Source organism: Schistocerca cancellata, chromosome 1, assembly GCF_023864275.1.
Source record: "Schistocerca cancellata isolate TAMUIC-IGC-003103 chromosome 1, iqSchCanc2.1, whole genome shotgun sequence".
Taxonomy (NCBI): Eukaryota; Metazoa; Arthropoda; class Insecta; order Orthoptera; family Acrididae; genus Schistocerca; species Schistocerca cancellata.
The window spans coordinates 957,307,729-957,329,476 of NC_064626.1; positions in this window are offsets into that span (position 1 = coordinate 957,307,729).

The window sequence follows — 21,748 nt, forward strand, 5'->3', positions numbered from 1 at the left end:
ACCGCTCGGCCACTCGGGCCGGCCAACTACGACAGATTCATCTGGTATCGTCAGATCGCTCTTCTTAAGCTCAGTCAATTCCCCATCCGCTCAGAATCCGACAATAAATTGTACTCGTCCTTGTGAAAATTATTGTAATGGCCTTCAATACTAAACTTCCGTTGACCAGCGAGAATACTGCCACATATTAAACATTTCGAATTTTCACGTTTTTGCTCAAAGAAAAAATGATTCTCCCATTACTTTTTAAAATATAGCAAATCTCCACTTCTCCGTTTCTTGAAATACAACGTTCACTACATAGTGCTCGCTTCGCATCAACGTCCGCAGCTTAGCCTGGCACTACACTGCCGCAACCTGCCGGCTGTCGCCACAGTCCCGGTCGACGCCTGCGCGCGAGCAGCACACGTGCAGCGCTGTGCGCTCATGAGCCGCGTGCAACGTTTGCCCGCCCCTGCCATACAGGAATAAAAAAATAAGGCACTTGACATGCTAACTGCAACAGAAATGCGGATCGGGAATTCAACACTCCTTTTAGTGGATGTAACAGCTGAGAAAACAGGAGACTTAAAAAAAAAAGACAGCAGTTTCTATAGCCGTATCCCTGTCTTTAATCATTTAAGGTAAAAACTAGTTGCAGTGTCGTATACGTTGAAAGGGACTTCATTTAAACTTGCAATATGCTTTACAAATTGAAGTTGAGTTGAACTGTTGATGTGTTACAGAAATAGGGCAGTTTGCATTAGAACGGCGAACTGATATTGTGGAGAATTACATTAAGACAGGCTCTATGAAGCAACGTAAAGAAATGTTCCAAGTGAAGTTTCCTGGTATAAAACACCCCACGACCTTCACTATTCAAGATCTGCACAAGAAAAGGAGGTATATAGGATCCGTTCGTAATATGCAGGGGAATAGGTAACCGACAGTGAGGAACCCAGAAACTGTAGGTCCGTCCAAGTCGGTAAGGAGGTTATCGCATCAGGCAGGTGTGTCTCGTACGTCGTCTCATGGTGTACTAAAGGATATGAAATTAAAAACCTATCGTGTGTGTGGTGCAAGATTGAAAATTTGAGGATCAAGAAAAATGAATTATTATTGTAATTGGCTGTTAATATCATTTGCTAAGTTTACTACGACCCCTTGCTTTATTTCATGTCAGAGGAAGTCTGGTTTCATTTGTCACGCAATGTAAACTCCCAGAACTGCAGATACTGGTCGCAGGATAACCCACATATTCTGCATGAAGAACATCTCCTCTCAGGAAAATAGGTCTTTCTTTGGTGAGCATTGTCCGACATACGCATTGTTGGCCCCACATTTTTCAATTACGCCTTAAACAGTGCTATATATCTAGAGAGTTTTGACTCTTTCTACGCACATTAACAGGTGCAGAGAAACTATATGCGGTATTCCAACATGATGGAACAAAAGCTCACACTCCCAACCAAAGTACTGCCCACGTCACCAACGTATACCGTGAAGACAGTCTTTTCAGCAGATGACTCTGGCCCGCAGGGTCCCCGGAATCTACGTCGTGTGACTTTTAGTCATGATGAACACTAAAAAGCAAAGTGTACGCTGGAAATCCTCGCCCAATAGACGATGTTAAACGGAACATTTCTAGAGAAATTAGCATCACGCCTGCAGAATTACAGCGTGCTGCTGGTAACGTCGTCGCACAAAGTCAGAGATGCCTGTTTGCCCATGGGTACTACTTCCAGCATCTGTTTTTGAACGTTAATATTATCTATTCTTCTTTAGTTAGTTCGTTGTTACTTGAATCCAAGGCGTACTGGTTTTATGTATGATACCCTGTATCATTGTTTAGTTAAATGAGCGCACCTGAAATTATACATTCGTTCAACAGCCCCTTTAAGTGAGGTATTTGTCCAGTAAGTTCACGCAGTCGGGAATAGATGAAAATATTTCTTCAGTTATTATATGATACCGTCATCAAATATAGAAACGTTACCTTCTAGAAGGTCCGAAGATACGGTATGTAACTCTTCATGATAATACCTTTTGACGTAGTTGTTCTGCAGCCAAAATCTTTGACTTCATCTTTTCTTCTACTTTTTCTCTCCACCAAGGAACATGCAAGCATCGATAATTTCCTCTGTGGCAGAAGATCGGCTGTCATGGTCAGCTTTACATTGTCCACTGGAAAGGTCACAACTTTCCCCCACGCTTGCGTGCAGCGCTGTTGATGCTGGTCAGTGAACGCCCACCCCTCTTCCCTCTCAGATAATGCGGGTCTAGCGGTGGGTGCAGAATGCTTAACAACCATGTAAACACAGCTGTACTAAAAGCTGGAAAGTATATTCTGGCAGATTCATAGAATCACCGACGCATCATTGCCAAGGAAACTGAAGTAATGAATATACATAAAGAATCATCAGCAACGAAATCAGTATCATTTACCACGTAGCAACCCCTTTCGCCCTGACGGTGGCGAAGAATTGTGGCGTGCCCTCCGCCGACAGCATTTTGGAGCTATACTGGTGAAAGAAATTTCAGCAGTTTTCCACAAATCATAAATATAGGACGAGTTTAGTCCAAGGCGAACACATAACCCTGAAAGACATCGTAGAGAAGCAGAATAGAAATTATGCGAGACGATCAGAAAGATATAAGTGAGAGAGCGGTGGCAGGCAGAAGCACCCTCATGTCGGTAAAGTTTTCCTGAAATCATTCGGACTAAGATTGGGAGCGACGTCTCTTGCTGAAGGTGCGTATCGCCTACAGCTTACAGTAGGTGTGTCAACGGACGCAGACGTTCGGACAACGAGTTCATGTATTGTTCGACACGATAGCATAGGTGTAGGGGTTGACGGAAATGAGGAAACATCATGACAAATGCAGCTTGAACATAAATGCAGGTGCTAGCCAAGGCTGCACGTTGTGCTGTTGTATCGGACCATGAGCGGCACTTGTCCAATGTCCTCAATACGTTTCAAGTGTTACTCGTGGTCGGAACTGTGTTCTGTATAGTTGTTAGTGCATTATGTAAGAGCTAAAGTAAATTCAAACATGGGCAAATTATTGGTACTGGCACCGTGAGTGCTTCCGTAAACGTGGGCGACAAAGCGCTTCATGTCCCAAGAGGCACTGTATTGAAGATTTATAACTCATACAGGGAAAGCTGAAAGCATCCGCTAAGTCACGACGCGGACAAAAGTGTGAGTTGAATGATAGTGATAGACGGTCGTTGAAGATGATTGAGACGAAACATAAGAGGACGATAGCTACAAAAGTCACTGCAGAACCGAATATCGCATTCATGAACTCTGTCCGCACCAAAACAACACGAGGCAGCTCTATAAGCAGGGAATTGAAGAGCGGTCTTGAATTCCAAAACACTCATCAGTGTTGCAAATCCCCTTAACAGGAAAACGTGATACCAAAGCCATAAAATCTAGACTGTGGGCTACAGATGAAATCCATTTGGGCTTATGAGTCTTGTTTCACACTGTTTCCAACTTCTGGCTGCATTTACGTCTGGCACTCCATGGGCCCCATGATTATTCTGAAAGATCGCGTTACTGTCAAGGATTATGGGACCATTTTGGCTGATCTTGTCCATCCCAAGGTACAATGTTTGTTCCCGAATGTTGATGCTGTGTTTCAAGACGAAAAGGCTCCGATCTGATGGAATTAAACTTTTCTGGAGACGTATGAACCACCACTTCATCTTCGATAAGCACAGATCCTGAAGCAATGAATTAAATTTTATGCCTCAGTCGGGTCTTGTACCCAGGTCTCTTGCTTAGAAGGCAGATTACCCTAGTCCAATGACCTCCCTAACACAAGCTTCAATTCACGGCTTAAGCCCATTTTCCTCTTGTTAAATCGTCAGTATTGCCGAGTTTTTCCGATCTTGGGTGCTATTCCGCCGGCCGGAGTGGCCGAGCGGTTCTAGGCGCTACAGTCTGGAACCGCGCTACCGCTACGGTCACAGGTTCGAATCCTGCCTCGTGCATGGATGTGTATGATGTACTCAGGTTAGTTAGGTTTAAATAGTTCTAAGTTCTAGGGGACTGATGACCTCAGAAGTTAAGTGTCATAGTTCTCAGAGCCATTCGAACCATTTTGCAAGCGGGTGTAGTGTTTCGTACATCTCCCTTGTAAGCAAGAGAGACGGGTTCAAGTCCCAGCTGCGGCAGAAATTTTGATTCGTCACTTCAGATTCTATCCTTCGAAGAAGAGGCGCTACTTCACACAGCTTGCATCGTCCAGTACTGGATTTGTGAACACGAAGATGAATTGTCGCACTTTCCTTGCCCACCACACTTACCGTATCTCAGTACTATCAACTCTTTGTGGTCTACTTTCGGGAGAGAGGTGTGTGATCTCCATCCGCCTCTATCACGTTACCTGAACGTGCTTCCATTTTGTTGGCAGAATGACATAAAACTCACCTGAGAACCATTACCCACTGGTATTAGTCCATTCCGAGATGACTGGAAGCTGTTTTCAGTACCAGCTTGTTTTCTGCACCGTATTAGACCTGGTAATGTGTTGCGTATTTCCTGTTTCCATATTTATGTCCAACTACCGTATTATCTTCAAGCCTCCACTTGAGAATACGGCCGTCATCCAATAGAATTGTGCTGTCTGCAAGCCGGACGCGGTTTTGTGCTGGCGCAGTAAGTAAAATTGTTTTCTGCCTCTCACAATTACAGGTGACGAGTTTACTCCTTGGAGCGTTCCTGCGCCCATAATTATCACTGTGCTACGGGTCGTGCAACTGAGCGAAGTGACGTAATGGTAACAAAGTGGACTGTAACCGGTAGGACGGCGGTTCACATCCTCGTGCGACTATCAACATTCTCGTTTTCCTTGTTTCCCTAAATACCGGGATGATTTAACTGAAAGGGCATGGACATTCTCTTTATCATCCTTCCCGGATAGGAGTTTATGCTCCGTCAACGTCGTTGTCAGAGTCGTACAGTGGGCAGAATTACATTGTGGGACGGTATTTTCTATTGTGCGCGAAGAGGTCGTGGCTGCGAAAAGAGTGGCTTCTAATGCTTTCTGTTAGTCAGCGTCGTGCGGGCGAGTTATATGCTCCATGGTTGCCCGTATATCCAATGATAACAGTCGACACCGAGTCTAGTGAGCGACACGCTCTTGATTCTGTCAGAGGTGCCCCAGAATCGACGTAGCTACGCTACAACCTCGGAACGGTCTAACATGCACTTATCTCAAAGAATTATTGTCCCTATAATTTGGCATCCATTACCTAACCACGATAAAATGCACAGTTATCTGGAGCGTTACTCTACATGCCCGGGAGAGCCGGGGAAAGGGCGATGGCGGACCAAGCGGCTGTTGGGGTTCCGAGAGCTGTGAGATGCCGACGTCAGAAATGCCTCAACTCATTCTCCCTGGAGAGCCGCGTCACCCCGTGAAGCCTAACCTGTCTGCTGTGCCACTCCTCGAAGTTATAAAATTTTTTGTGGATGTTATTTATCCTAATGTAAGGTTAGTGGTTATTTTCTGTATTTCAGTGATAATGTAATCTATGTGTTTCTAATGAAATTGTGTTGAAAGCGTCGTGTCCTACCTCCCTAATCCTACTTTATGTATTGTAGGTTCGGTCATGCTATTACGGTGTATACAACTTTTGTCTAATGGCGTCAATGCGGCTAAGTCGCCATCTCGACGGTGGCTTCTGGCCACATCGTGTAGGGGGAAAACGTAAAAGCAGCGGCCGAAAGATGATCTTCGTAGCGATACTTACATGAAGTCCTAAGAGTAACCTAGAATCACCAAATAAAGAAGAGAAGAAAAAGGAACTAAAAATAAGGAGAAACGAAAGGCGGCAGAAGAGAACAAAGGCTTTTTGCGAAGAGCAGGAAACCCAACCCTGGAAGAGCTCCTGACGACAACGATGAAGACACAGAAGGCATGTAATGCGAAGAAGAATTTTCCATTTCAAGTCCAGATGATCAGCGAATTAAGTACCAATTGTGCTTCACCTGGGTTCATGAATTCTGTACAACATTTGAGAAACACCATTTGACTTTTATTTCGGTAAAACATAGTTCGAATCATATTTCACACTAAAATTTGTCTAGTTCTCTGATAAAATAGTTTTTCATCCCTTGTTTTTGAGTTTAGAGCTAAGTGGCCACTTTGCCCGCTCATATCGGGCAAAGTGGCCTTTGTACCACTTTGTGAAAATTGAGCAGTTTGAAGTATTTAATTTGATTGTAATATGATTAACTGTTGCATATTGTGTTTAAAGAGTTGTAAATTATGAACACTTATTTCTATGCATTTCCCTCCATTGCTACTCAGCTCAAAAAATAGGAATACCTTAACATGGTCACTTCGCTCAGCTCTCCCCTAGTGGATTCCGTGAGCTAATCGTAAAAGATCTGAATCCGAACAAGGAAAAAAGTGGTAAGTCGTCTTGGAGACACTGATTGACTTGTGTTCTTTTATTTCTTCGACACATTTACGTAATTATTTCACAATGCCGTCATTGAAGAAGACCACATTCTGTTCTAAACTTGTTACAGCATTGTGAAATGCACATGTGAGTGTGTCAGAAAAAATCCAACAAAGTTGTCCATTAACTGTGAGAATGTAAGCGCTCATGCTCCCTCCCTCTTTTTCTCTCTCTCTCTCTGTAAGAAGTTGGCTAACTAAACTGCCCATGAGTGTACGTGCACCGAGCGTTAGCTTCTAGGTTACGCAAGCAATAGTGAGCAAAGAAACAATTACCGCCCAGTGCGGAGTTGGAAAATGTGGAGGGGAAACAGGGATACGTTGAAACTTTTCGTAGCTCCGTGAAGCACGCACGCATACGGCGACAGGTAGTGCAGTGCCACATGAGGAAGGGATCTCGAGACCCGGCGTAGCACTCAGATGTAATTACTTACATTCATTTGCTAAGAACGTTCAGTATTTTGCACACACATTATTTTGAATGTATTTAGCTCATTTTGACTTGGTATTTCCGTTCGCGTAGTTTAGGAGGCGGGGAGTAATGATCTAGGCCGTTTCGTAAAGGTGACCTTTTTCATTAAGTAGTAATATTCGCTATTTCCGTTGATAGCTCGCTGGCACGACGGCGATTAAAGGCGATAAGACATGGTGGCCTTTATCAGGAGGTTTACGGTTCATTGCTGGTTTGGCTCACTGCTCCCGCTGTATGCGCCACATGACTCTTCAAAATAAGGGCGTGGAGCCAAGATCGGATCCTTCCCTCCGCACCTACAATCTTTGGTGGGAGATCGTCTAAAGTATTAACTTCCTTTCCTACAAAATGGATGCCTATTAACTGACATAAGCTTTATTGCATGCTCACTCCCATAAAATACAAAATACTTTATTGTTAGATGTGCCAATTGTCCGAATCCGATGGACTCCAAAAAACAAGAAGGAGGTTGCCCAATTTGTAGGTTCAAAAATGGTTCAAAGGGCTCTGAGCACTATGCGACTTAACATCGGAGGTCATCAGTCCCCTAGAAGGTAGAACTACTTAAACCTAACTAACCTAAGGACATCACACACATCCATGCCCGAGGCAGGATTCGAACCTGCGATTGTAGCGCCTAGAACAGCTCGGCAACTCCGGCCGGCGATGGACTCCATCACCATTGTCTGACTTCATCTTCGCTACAAGCTTGAACTACTTTGCTTAGCGCTTCGTAAGTGAATTTATACTATACAAAGCCGGCGATGAGCTATCCAAAAGATGTGATAGACGTTCGTGCAGAAGCTCTCACTATTGTTGCGGGTTGACAGGATTGCTGCTGTAGTGTAATACCTACAAGATCTAAGCCTTCGGTGTAGCGACAGCTTTTAGTCCGGATTACATACAATCGTACATTCTATCCGAAAACACGCTCCAGAAATGCATGTACTCTAATCACTGTCCCAGAGCTGTAGAATGTCCCTGAGGAAACGTAAAATGACTGTTTGGAAAATGGCGCTTGCGAAGTGTTATGTGTTGTCGGTGAATACGTACTGCTGTAGAATTTGAGAGAAGTAATCTTCCTCGTTTCTCATCTTCATAGTTCAACCCTTACAGCAGAGGTAAGGGCACTGTTTAATTGGCCGCTATAGACTGCCATAACTATTACTTTTCTCTCGTACGAAACTTCGAACATGGCTGCACTGGAAATAAGCTTTTTAAATTGTGTTCTATGAAAGCGGTGACTAATCGTGGATTTCAAAGGGTTTCAATAATTGTCATTAACGTCTTTAGGAGCGCGCCAGGTAGCTATAAAATTATCTTAAATTCACCTAGTCAGGGTTAAATATGGGGATAGCAATTCTAAGCTACACGTTTAAAATAACAGCTGCAATTCATAGTACAGTTTTTAATTAAGGAAAATAGAGAGGGAGCGAAGTCGTAGATCACGTTTGCTAGTAAACTATTAACTTGGTTAATAGATGCGATTACACACTGACAGTTAATTCTCTGAACTTTCGTATCAGATGAAATATGACACTTCTTCAACCATGCTGCTTTGTTAATGATAAAAAGGAGCAGCCAACTGAGCCGAAGAATTCATGTTATCCAGAGGAACTTGCAGTATTATGGATACGGCACATAGAAGTTTTACACTTGTTGAAATATGACTGCACTCAAAAGCATAGCGAATACCAATTAATTGAAACCTTGGTTTATGTACCGCTTTGCTCTTTAGGGCAACTACCTCTGATGGACAGTCACGTGTGGTGGAATGTACACTGATGAGACAAAACATTAGGACCACCTGCTTAATAGCTCATTTGTCTGTCTTTGTAACGAAATACATCACTGATTCTGCGCATCAGGGATCCGACAGTTTATTGATAGGTTTGTGGAGATGTGTGGCATTAGATGTCTACGCACAAGTCATGTAATGCGCGTAAATAATGGCCCGCTGATTTGCGTACGCGGTGATGGCGCCCGATAGCGACCCAGGTCGGTGCGACAGGATTTACATCAGGCGAATTTGGTCGCAGAGGCAGCAACGTGAGATCACTATAAAGTTCCTCAAACCACTGTAACACGGTTCTGGCTCCGAGATACGGATAATTACGCTGCTGAAAGATAACATCGCGGTCGGTGATGATATCAAGATATAAAGGATATAAAGGGATACAGATGGTTCGTAGCTGTCAGCGTGTCTTCGATTACTACCACAGCTTCCATTGAAGGACAGGAGAATGTCTCCTGTAGCGCAATACTGGTCCCATCAGCCTGCGTCCGTGGTCCGCTGCACGTTTCGAGCCGACGTTCATCTCGATGCCGGCATTTGTAGAGACGACCATCACCCTAGTGTATCAAAAATGTGATTCATTTGAAGAGGCGACACGTTTCCACTGATCGACTGTCGGAACCCGCTGGTCCTGTGCCCACTGTAGTGGTAATTGGTGATGTCGTTGGGGCAACTTCTGAACATGTAAGGGTGGTCTGCTGCGGAGCTCCATGTTCAACAATGTACGATGAGCGGTGTGCTCAGAAAATATTTATGCGTGCACCACTATTGTGTTCTTTCGGCAGAGATGCCATAACTCGCCATCTGTCGTACTCGACAGAGCGGACAAACCTCCGAACCCCACGTTGCGTGAAGGGTCACGGTCGACCAATTATTTAGCGCCTTGTGGTACTTTCACTGTCCTTCTACCGTAGAGCCCACGACAGTAGCACGTGAACATTTGACAAGTTTCGCCGTTTTCGAGATACTCGTTCACAGGCTCTGCGTATTAGTAATCTGCCCCTTGTCAAGGTCGCTTACCTCAGTGGATTTTTTCAATTTGCAGACCATATCTTTGCTAGGGTGATACCCCGTCCGTGTTAACTCCGCTTATGTACTTTCGTTTTTCCGTCTCACTTGCCTGCAACGCCAACAGGCGGCATTCAACGTCGCGGTGGGCGTTGGTCATAATGATTTGTCTTGTCAGTGTAAGTTATTGACTTGGAACCGACAGACAGCTTCCCACTTCCTATGTGAACAGAAATGTTTTGGAATGTTAGGCCCACGTTAACTGCCAGAAAACAATGAGGTGGAATTGGCTATATACGATATGAATTATTTACTCAGCCTTTCGACTTTGTACAGAAAATGAGGAAATATATCTTCTATTGTTTTTGTACTAGAAATGTGAATGTATGTTCTCAAGACTAGAAAAAATGTGGTAAATCCATTTAGAAATATATTTAGATTTTGTCTACTGGAAGAGGAGAAAGAAGGTAGGAGCTGGACGTTCCGGCCGGAGTGACCATGCGGTTCTACGCGCTACAGTCTGCAGCCGAGCGACCGCTACGGTCGTATGTTCGAATCCTGCCTCGGGCATGGATTTGTGTAATGTCCTTAGGTTCGTTAGGTATATGTAGTTCTAATTTCTAGGGGACTGATGACCTCAGATGTTAAGTCCCATAGTGCTCAGAGCCATTTGAACCACTTTAACCTACAGTTGTCTCATTGTGATGTCTTTTTCCCATGGACTAGTAATGATAGAGTGCGCAGAAAGTTGAAAAGAGCACAATATCGTCTTTTACACAATTCATGATGTAACTAAATAAAACTACTTTTTTCGAGGGCTAGGAAGGAAAGTGAGGACTATCAACCGCTCCCTCCACTTTGACCACCAAAGAGTGAGGGTGAAATTTCGCATTTGGTTTCTGTTTCTCAAACACAGCCCGATATTCATTTCCTTACTATGTAACAGATGTTATGATATAGATCTGAACTGGTGTGACTGATTGTGTGTGAAAACATGTAAATGTAAGTTTCAGAGAGTATTATTGGTGCCGGAAGGGCGAACTCCCATAAAAATCAGTGGATAACTATGTTTGAAAGATTTTTAAAACAACCAAAACTATGTATGGAGTCAATGGAGTTAAATTAAAATGCGCAGCATGACAACGTTTTCCAAATCCTATGGAAAGATTAAAAAGCATACGAGACTAACAGTACAAGCGAAAGCAACAGAAACCTACCTAATTCCATTGGGTATTTTACTGGGTGGAGGAATTGAAGGACTGGAAGGAAGACCGCTGCTGTAATCAGTAGGCTAGCGTCAGGGTCTGATAATAGTGTATTGTGGTAAATGAATCCCTGCAGTGGTGTTACATCTCCTGAGTGACCGCCACAAAAGGTACGTAAAGTGACTACCCATTTGGGAACATAGGAAAATGTACGAGTTGAGGGTTGTGTCACCGAGGCCACATTCGGTGAATTTATTCTTACTTTAATAACGTTGAGATCGTTACTGTTGCTGGGGTCCTCTTCAACGTACTGTAAATACCCATGCGTGAGAGACCAATAGTGTTCAAATTACAGTGAACTGTAGTATGCTTGATGTCGTGAGGTTGCTGATAGTAGCAAATGACTCATTATTGTAGGGAGGCGTTAATTTACAGCCTGTAAATATTTTTGAAAAATCACGAGTCTCAGAACGGCGGCTATTGGGCAAATGGTGATGTGAAAATCATGATTTTCGACAACATTAAATAAGAAAAGAAACTGTCCATAACTAACCACATTGGAGGCCACAAGGAGAGAACATGTTACTAAATATACCAAGTCAAGAAGACCTACTATAACGACGCTCCAAACATAGCTGTCACTACAGCCCTACATCATCGTTGTGTTATTTTCTTGGAAGCTTCTCGAATTTTTATTTACTCTTGCTGCACGCACCTTGTTCTAGCGTTCTCAGCTGACGATACTTAGGGAGTCTGAGTGTTCCGTGTATTGACTGTAACTGCCTTGTGTAGGTCACATTGAATGCTTTATACAGTATAATGGTGTTGTGTTAACGCAGTTTACGATGAAAGGAAAGCGTACTATGCGATGCTGCCTTTCCTTTTTTAAATCATCGGGTTGCTGACTGATCTGTTGCAGCCCACCACGAATTCCTCTCCTGTACCAATCTCTTCATCTACGCACCTCCTCAATTATTTACTGGATGTATTCTAACCTCTGTCTTTCTATACAGTTTTTACCCTCCATCTCCATCTAGAAACGAGGAAGTTATTGCGTGATGTCTTAACAGATGTGCTACGATCTTACTCTTCTTCTTGTCAGTGTTTCCCGTACATACCTTTCCTAACCAATTTTCCACAGGACCTTCTCATTCCTTACCTTATCAGGCCATCTAATTTTCAATATTCATCTGTAGCACAACTCCTCACATACTTCTTTCTTTTCCGAATTTCCCACAGTCCATATTTTACTACCATACAGTGCTGTGTTCTAAACGTATTTTCTCAGAAATTTCTTCACAAATTAAGTCCTATGTTTGATATTAGCAGAGTTTTGTGGGCTAACAATGCCATTCCTGCCAGTGCTAGTTTGCCTTTTACGTCCTCCTTGCTCCGTCCGTCATGGGTTATTTTGTTGCCTAGGTAGGAGAGTTCCTTGACTTTTCCGCTACTTCTCATTACTTTCGTCTTTTTTTTCGATTTACTCTTAGTTCTACTCTGTATTCATAAGACTGTTCATTCCAGTCAGCAGATCTTGCAATCCTTCTTCACTTTCACTGACGATCTTATCATTGACAACCTTTGACTTTTAATTTCAATTACACTCGTGAACTTTTCTTTTATTTCTGTCATTGCTTCTTCGAACTGAACAACAGGGACGAAAAACTACGTCCCTGTCTTACACAGTTTTCGTCAGAGCACGTCATTCTTAGTCTTGTACATATTGTCTATTACCCAATTTTCCCTACGGCTTACCACAATTTTCCTCAGAATTTCGAAAATCTAGCATCATTCCAGGTCGACAGTCCTATGAACGTGTCTTGGTTTTTCTTCAGTCTTGTTTCCGTTGTCAACTGAGTGTCAGAACTGCCTTTACCTTTCCGAAAGCCAAACTGATCATCATCTAACAGATCTTGTTTTCTTTTCCAAATGGCTCTGAGCACTATGGGACTTAACTGTTGTGGTCATCAGCCTCCTAGAACTTAGAACTACTGAAACCTAACTAACCTAAGGAAATCACACACATTCATGCCCGTGGCAGGATTCGAACCTGCGACCGTAGCGGTCTCGCGGTTCCAGACTGTAGCGCCTAGGACCGCTCGGCCACTTCGGCCGACTTTCTTTTCCATTCTTCCATGTAGCCTACATGTATTTTACAGCACTAAAGGACCACCAAATTTAACATGCATTTCCAACTGGCGGGTAAAAATCAATAGTGACACACACCCTCGAGATACTGTGAAGAGGTTTATTTGAAATTCAACTCGTCATCTCTTCCTCCCCCAATCCCCCTCCCCACACTGGCAGCATTATCATCATCTGCATTTGAATGGAATTCTACCAAATAGAGTGTGTTATTATCCTCGGCAATGGAGACTTGTATTTTTCATATAACTGTGGTTCCATTCTGTACTCTCAGTACATTTTTTCCTTTACCTAATGTCTGGTTTCCCAGTGATTCGAACTTTGAAACGATTCGACTATGAAGACTTGCGTAGGAATTTTATCATACACCTTCACAACGTACTCAGTCTCTAGTGACTTCTCATCGTTCGGAAAAAAGTGGAGAGACTGGACTGTGTGAAGAATGGGAAATTGTACGGGCGTTGATAACCACACAGTTTGGCGCCCCAGAAACCAAATTTCATCGGCATCGTCATTATCTAATGACCTCGTCGGCGCAGGGGGCCTTTCTACCGCATTATGGAGAATCCCATTACACATTATACATATCGAAGCTCTCTCACTCGTGACTAACAAGAAATCCTTTAAGTATTTGCCAATCTCAATCCGCGCAGTTGATGTTGGAAGCTTCGGACAACGCTTTTGCATGTCAACCTCATCCTAAGGGTTGTAGGGATTTCAACCTAAAGTGAAGTTGATCGCATTAAAATGCCCGCAACAGATGTCAATAAATAAAAATAAAATAAAGCTGAATGTCATAGTACTTTCTACAGTTTAACGATGTTGTTCTCTCTTAATATAAAAAAGGACAAGCAACACTGCTCGTATGCTGGCTGCAGTGTTTACCAATGTCGAACTGTCCCGAACAAACAGAAGTTGTGACGGAGCTGGACTCGAATACGGATTTCTTGCTTATTGGAAGCGGTGACCTTAACAACTTCAGCTATCTGAGCACACTTCGAGGAACTGCCCTTACCTCCATTTGTCATGGAGTCTAATGGGCCATGTATTCTCACTATATTATCGTGAAATATTCTACGCCGGCCGGAGTGGCCGAGCGGTTAAAGGCGATACAGTCTGGAACCGCACGACCGCTACGGTCGCAGGTTCGAATCCCGCCTTGGGCATGGATGTGTGTGATGTCCTTAGGTTAGTTAGGTTTAAGTAGTTCTAAGTTCTAGAGTACTTATGACCACAGCAGTTGAGCCCCATAGTACTCAGAGCCATTTGAACCATTTTTTGAAATATTCTACAGCTGTAGCGATATCATAATCGCAGTTTACGAGTTCATTCTTAATTGAATGCCACTGTAGGTCGTCAATCCGTGTCTTAGACACAGCACTGAAGTGTTCTGAGTTAGCAGTCAGTAGGCATTTGCCGATAATTATACTCAGCGCGACTAGTCACACCTATAAATGTACAAGATATATCTTAACAGAACATTCCCTTGTGATTGGGTACAAAAGTCACGATTCAATTGTAATTTAACATATTTCGTAAAAGCATATTAAAGACAATGTTTCGTCGGACCAACAGTACATGTACAGCCTTAACTGCAGACGATGTAACGGTGTGTAAGAAATAGAAAGCTGGAATTCTTTTGGAGGACAAATCAAATATTTCAATGTCCTAAACATTATTTAGCATCAAGTTTTCAGCAGCTTGATTTTAGATGTATTAGGTTGAAACACAACGTAAGGCATATACATTAAGAGAAGCAATGATCTTGCCCCAGGGATTTTGTAGCACGACCAGAGGTTCACTCTTGATTCAGTAACAGGGGTTGCAGTATTGGGTAGCCTTCCAGTGTTTCGGTAGGTGAACCTTATGACACTGGGTGGTCTTGATAACCTTCGTAGGCAGCGCGCCAGCGCTATTGATTACGTCATCTCCGCATGTCGTTTATATAGATGGCCGGCTGATGCGCTGTGGTTGGCCTGCATGCAGACAGTTTTCCAGAGGCAACCGTCTCCGTTGGATATCATGCTATACCCAGTAAGTACTGTTTTGGTGGAGTATCAGTTGGATGTGATGAGCTTGTCAGTGTCCTATTCACAGTAATCTGTGAAGGTTAACGTAGTATTCATTCTCGCATGGCCCGAGAATTGCGTCTAGAACTGGTCTGCTAAAGAAATCGTCTGTCTGCAGAGACCACATAGGCAAGTGGCGTTAGAACAGTCGCAAAAATACGTGCTTCAGGACGGAAACGCACTAGATTGCGAAGAGTGTATGGAGGAAGCTGATAACTAGAGCATCTGTGTATATTAAAATGTGTGGCACATGGTGCAATATTACGGGTGAACTGTTTCATAGCTGTATTAAGATGTACAATGAACCATTCAGCTGCCAGGTTACATATGGTATATTGTAGGCCACAATTATCTCATACACATCTAGTGGAGGCAGCAATAGATGGCCTAGTCCGGGACTGGGAGGAGAGCTCTTAGACACTTTAGGATTAACTAAACAGACCTAGGCAGACGACGATGCCCAATTAAATCAATCATACAGTGAAGTTGTGGCTACTCATAAGGTGAACATGACAGATCACGTTAAGAAAAACACATACAAATGGACTGCTCGCCAGACCACAGCGGCTCACCATCATAATGTGATTTATAAGCACTCAGCCTTCGTCCATCATGGCTCAGCACTGCTATTATGGCATTGGTAGGATTATCAGGCTACCTTTCGAAATGGTCGAGATTATCGAAACGCGGCGTGCCGGTCGCAAAGAGAGAACATCTGATTCCGTGAACAGAGTACATTGAGCTACATTTGCGTCTGCCCCTTGGCACATAAAATTCGGCCAAAGAGATAAACAGATAATAAAGTAGTTACTACAAATGCAGTGATTTCTGCTGCTTTTTATACAGTAACAATAAATGTAAGAACTTTAGATACGACAATAAGTTAGTGGAGTTGGCGGTACAGCGAAATAAAATGAAATGGGTCACAACAGAACGCTAGCTTAATCAGAGAAAAAAATATTCTGTGAACATGGTTGTAATCTGTGCACCAATTAGATCATATTGTTGAATAATTTAAAAAAAACTAAAAAGCTAACATTTGTGAGTAGATTAACTGCTCCTTAATCCTATCCAGTAAACGGGATCGGGAAACATCAAGAGACACAACAACAGACTTAAATTACATAACAATCAGTACTGCAGAATTCAAAGGTAAGTCATTGCTACATCCAAATGTGGGTATATCTAAGAAAAAATAAGCTTAGCTTCTATCAAGTTAAGAGATATTATGAACATAGTAAAATATAAGACCGGAATACCTCATAGGAAAATGAAAATAACACATTAAAGGTAAGTGATTAAATAATTAGAGATTGTCTACGAAATTAGTAGACTCCTTTAATTACCATTTTCTCTTAAAAGTACAAACTTAAGCATTGAAGAATTTAGATTTGGATTACCTATAATTTTTAAGAACAAGACAGCAAAGGAATTTCGTAAAAATTTGCTACATACTGCGTTTCCATTTGAGTGCAAGAACTCAACCGATATTCAGTCAGCATATGATGCAGATTAGCACGCAACATATTATCATATTTTACGATTGATCTACGGGGACGCGCGGCCTTATTCTGTTACTACGATTGTTCCCAACTTAGATTACTTCTTTTAACCTTCACGGTTCTGTAGCCTTCTGTATTATCGATAAGAGTTAACGTGATCAGTAGCGCACCGAACAAAGTAAACTCCAAGACAAAAGAAAAAAATAACTTCCCAACGCGAAATACTTATCGGAAAGTCATGGAAATCGGCAGATAGATATTACATGTAAAGACAAACGAATTATTAGGATTTAAGAAAAAAATTTGGTGATATATTGAAGAGAAACAGCATCACAAATTGAGCAAGTGAAAAACGAGTTGATCATCTTCCGGCCCGTATACAACCAATTAATCGGCGTGGTACTGACTGATACTATTTTTGGAAGTCATCCTGAGGGATATAGTGCCCAATTTTGTCAAATTTCGGGACTTTTCTAGGGCTCAGCCCAAAATACTCCAAACGTTCTCAATTTGGGAGAGACCTGGCCACCTTGCGGGCCTAGATAGTGTTTGGCGAGCACGAATACAAACAGTAGAAACTCTGTGTGCGGGCAGGCGTTGTCTTTCTGAAATGTGAGCCCACGATGGCCTGTCATGAAGGGCAACAAGTCTGGGCATAGAATATCGTCTACATACTGCTGTGCTGTAAGAATACCGCGAATGACAACCAAAGGGGTCCTGTTATGAAAAGGCACGGCACCCTCGACCATCACCCCCCGTTGTCGGGCCTTACGTCAGGTAACATTCAGACTGGTATTCCACTGCTGACCAGGACGTCTCCAGAAACGTCTTCGGCCAGTAATCTCTCTCACTGGAGTAGATTTGTTTTCAGTGATCATTACCACTTCTAAATGAGCCCCGACGACCAGCGGAGAAGTATCTGATACGCCCCAGTTGGATACCAACCTAACCGTCGCCCGCCATGCGGCCCGATAACCTAGAGTAGAGGACCGGGTGCGATTTCTTTTCATAATGGGACCCATCTGGTTGTCATACGCAGCACCGTTACAGCTCAGCGACAATATTCTACACCACATTTTGTTGCTTTTCATGGCAAGACATCCAGGATTTACATTTCAGTAAGATAATATCCGTACGCACACTGCGTGTGTCTCTAGTGCTAGTCTTCGAGCTTGTCAAACCCTACCTTGGTCACTGAGGTCGGCAGATCTCTTCCCAATAGAGAAGGTCTGGAGCTTTATGAGCAGAGTCCTCCAGCCATCTCGAAATTTTGACGATCTAACGCGCCAGTTGGGCAGAATCGGCACATCCAACAACTCTGTCAATCAGTGGCAAGGACCAGAGATGAAGCAACTTGTATTTAACTTGCTCAGTCCGTGAAACTTTTTCTCTTGAATAAAACATCCATATTTTGAGAAGTTACAATCATTTGTTTATCTGTACATGTAAGTTATGTTTACCGATTTCTGTCCTTTGTAGTGCGTCGTTTGCTTTTGTGTTAGTGTGTAATCGTGAAATTCTGAAGATAACACACTGATCGCTTAATGTCGCTGTAGATTTCGAACAGCTGGTATCAGGCGGCTATGAGACCCACCACCGCTGACATAAGGTATTGTGGCTGCGGCAGTCTTCGTGAAATTATGTGTTACATTGTGTTGTTTGGATCTGTGTAGTGAGATAGATCGACATGGAGGAAGGACCTGACGTATTTAGATGTGCTCATGAGTACACTGTGGAAGAACCTGCCGGACTGCTTGGTGTATCAACGTGTCTACGAGGGATGGTGCACCACTCACAGCTGTGTAACACGGCATAAGATCACTGGTCGTATAAAGATGCTAACAGGAGAGACCGATAACTACTGTCACGCGAATGTCCAAAGAGGAATTTCTGCTTTACGAGATTGCGGTCCATATCAACCAGCTTCCCAGCGAATATTGCGAAGGAAACTACATGCGGTGGAAATTTGAAGCAGGGTACCCTGTAACAGTTTACTGATTACAGGGGTACATAGAACTGATATGGCTGGCCATCCGAGTACCTCAAAATCAGGCACAGTGTTCTTGGGCACCCAATCCATGCGAGGACGAGTGTCGTCTTATTGAAATTCAGTTGGACAATAGCTCCCTGCAAGCATATAGTGTTGTCCCACGAGACAAAGTTTTGCCTCCTTGCCAATGATTCAAGACGTCGAGTGCACCGATAGTCCAGTGAGGCATCTAACCCGTAGTTTGTCGACGGTGTATTTCAGGTCTGATGTGCTTCTGCGATGTTATGGAGATGTTTCTCCTACCATGATCTGGATCCATACGTTCAAGCTACTATGAAAATGAAACAGTCAAAAGAAACTATATAGTTCCAGAGACTTTTTAAGATCTCAGACTTATGTGATATGTCTGAGACCTTAAAAAGTCTATGTATATGCAGACTGAAGTGACAAATGAAAATTTGTACCATGGCAGGCATTCGAACCCGGATCCTCTGCCAACTAGGCAGATGCGCTAACCACAAACCTAGCATGTCTCCCTCCTTAGTTCAAATTCCCATTCATGAATCAGCCCGCTTTGTATTACACTTAATGCATGAGGCATGAAAAGGTCTCTGAAATCATACGGTTCAGTGTGATCAATGCGCCTATGCCTGGATTTCAGGCAGGATCCCCCGATTCGTTCGATACTGAGGTGCTATTCCAATAAAGTTGGAGAGCCTCTGCAACGCTGTTCGAATTTGTAACGCCGGAAATGCATAGCCTCCTATTTCCATCTATTGTACTATTATTTTTTTCCTTACTTTGTTACCTCAAGATATGACATTTCTGTCTCTTTGTATATTGTAATTGTTTTACTGTTTGTATATATAGATTTATACATTTATGTCGATGTATAATTGGTTTGTTTCGTAAATATTATTTGTATTTTTACGCTGGGTCTTGCCTAGGGAAAACTGCTATCGAACGATTACATCGATAGGTCGTGTGAAGAATCAAAGTGTGTAGGATCTTTGGTAGTGTTAACTCTGCCGCTTGGAGCGCGGGCTGAGAGAGAGGGAGTGTGGCTGGAGTAGCGAGTGGAGCAGGTGTGTTGTGTGACGCTCCCGCGAGTTGCCGCGCTTTCGGGGTTTGGCAGCATGTAATTGCGATCGACTTGCGATGATAGTTTCTGACATGGTGTCGCGGTCGGGAAACATTAACTAGCGCACATCAAGAGCCCGTTTCGTCTGGTGAGCGTGTCGAGAAGAAGGCGCGCCAACATCCAGCTTCTGCAACAGCGACGGCCGACAATGAGTGACTGTCGCCACCTCCTCGACCGACGGCTTCAAACCTTCAATCAACCGACAAGGAAGACTGGACGCACGTAAAGTTTTAGAACTGTATGGCAGACCTCAGCTTTTCAAACTGTTCCATTTTCGTCACTATAATTACAGCAACTTAGCATGAACGTTTGTTGCTCATTGTCCCAATTGCATTACCAAGCAGAGTCCCTTCCTTTTCCGAAATGAACCCGAGTGTCGTTGAAATTCAAACGCCAGCATTAAAGTAATATAGCTAACTCGTTTTCACTGCTTTAATTTCAAAATTCGGTTAAAGTATTTATAGCTGGCTACACTATTTAGATTATACAAGCACAAATTAAGAGTGCGAGTTTTGTTACCATATTTTAGCTTACCTGTGACTGCAGCTCAGCTTGGTACGTACTAAATTTTACTATTGTTAATTGTTCGGAATCATTTAATTCAAGTTCAAAGTTAAATCTCTTATTTCTAAATTGCGTAGATTCAAGTAGTTTTTGAAATGATTGTTGAGGTAGTCCAAGACTAACCGTATTTTACTGAATTTCGATGTGCTTCAGAAAGAAAGCTCACTATTAACTTCAGTCACTAAATTAACTTTCGATTTTCCGGTTTTATTAATTCTTTTGCTAAATTAAGTCAGGGTGTAGCGAAATTTATTACTTCTGACAAACTTTCAGTTTTCACACTACACGTGTCAACCTTCAGTTGCCACACTTCTAGTGCTAATTATATGTGTAATAACCTTTCTTTTTCAGTTACTATAGTAATTGTCCTTAGGACTGGCGACCGTGATTTCCCCCGAATCTCAAATACCTAATTACCGCTAGTTAATTGTTAACGTAACGGCTGCACATTTACTTTCTTTATTAACTTTACCCCTTTTCAAAATTAATTTCCACCAGTTTCATTAGCACATTTCATTTCATTTAGATGTAACCCTTTCCTCCCTCTTTACCGACAGGTTAACTTCGGTGACGATTGCTTTTCCAAAACTCCAATTAGGTACACGCGGTTTCATTTTTCACTGTCATTAAGGTCGGTAAGTGAGGGGGAGGTTACAAATTAGTGGGAGTACCAAGTGCGATGGGGCCTGAAAGGAAAATTGTACTGAGGAGAGAGTCGCGCTAGGGTAATCCGTGCAGTTGTGCAAAAGCCACTATGCCATGGTGGCGTATTGGTTATCGCATTGCGTAATGAGTAGGAGATATGGACTCGAATCCCAGTTTTGCTATAAATTTTCATTCGTCGCTTGGGTCTGCATATTAAAAATAAAGCAGGTTGTTTGTTTCAAAATTCTTGGTCAATGTCAATGATTTCGAAATGGCTGATGGCTTACGTTCCTAGTTTGAAGAACATGCAAGTATTCCATCGCACCTAACCAGCCAAGATCATCGTGCCATTTTAATGCCATAGAAAATGTCTAGGACTATTTAGAACAGCCTGTGACACACAGCGAACTACATCCAAGCCATGTGGTATCTCTACATATCAGAAGAAACTTGTATACTCTCTTCCTCACCGAACTGAGGCCTTCATCAAGGCTAGAGAAGGAGTTACTCTGTGTTAGCCTGATTTCTTTTGCAGTTCACCATTTTTTTGTCCTGTATGCGTATAATTTTAACAGAATACTGATATACGCTAGTAAAGACAGAAGTATTGTAAGGCTAGTGAAATCTGCATGCATCTCCCTGTTCTAGAAGAATAGTTAACTTGGTACATCGTCTCCAAGTCAACGAAGAGGCAGAATAAAACAAAAAATCTGTATGCCTGGTGGCTAATGTCGACATACACTACTTGCACTT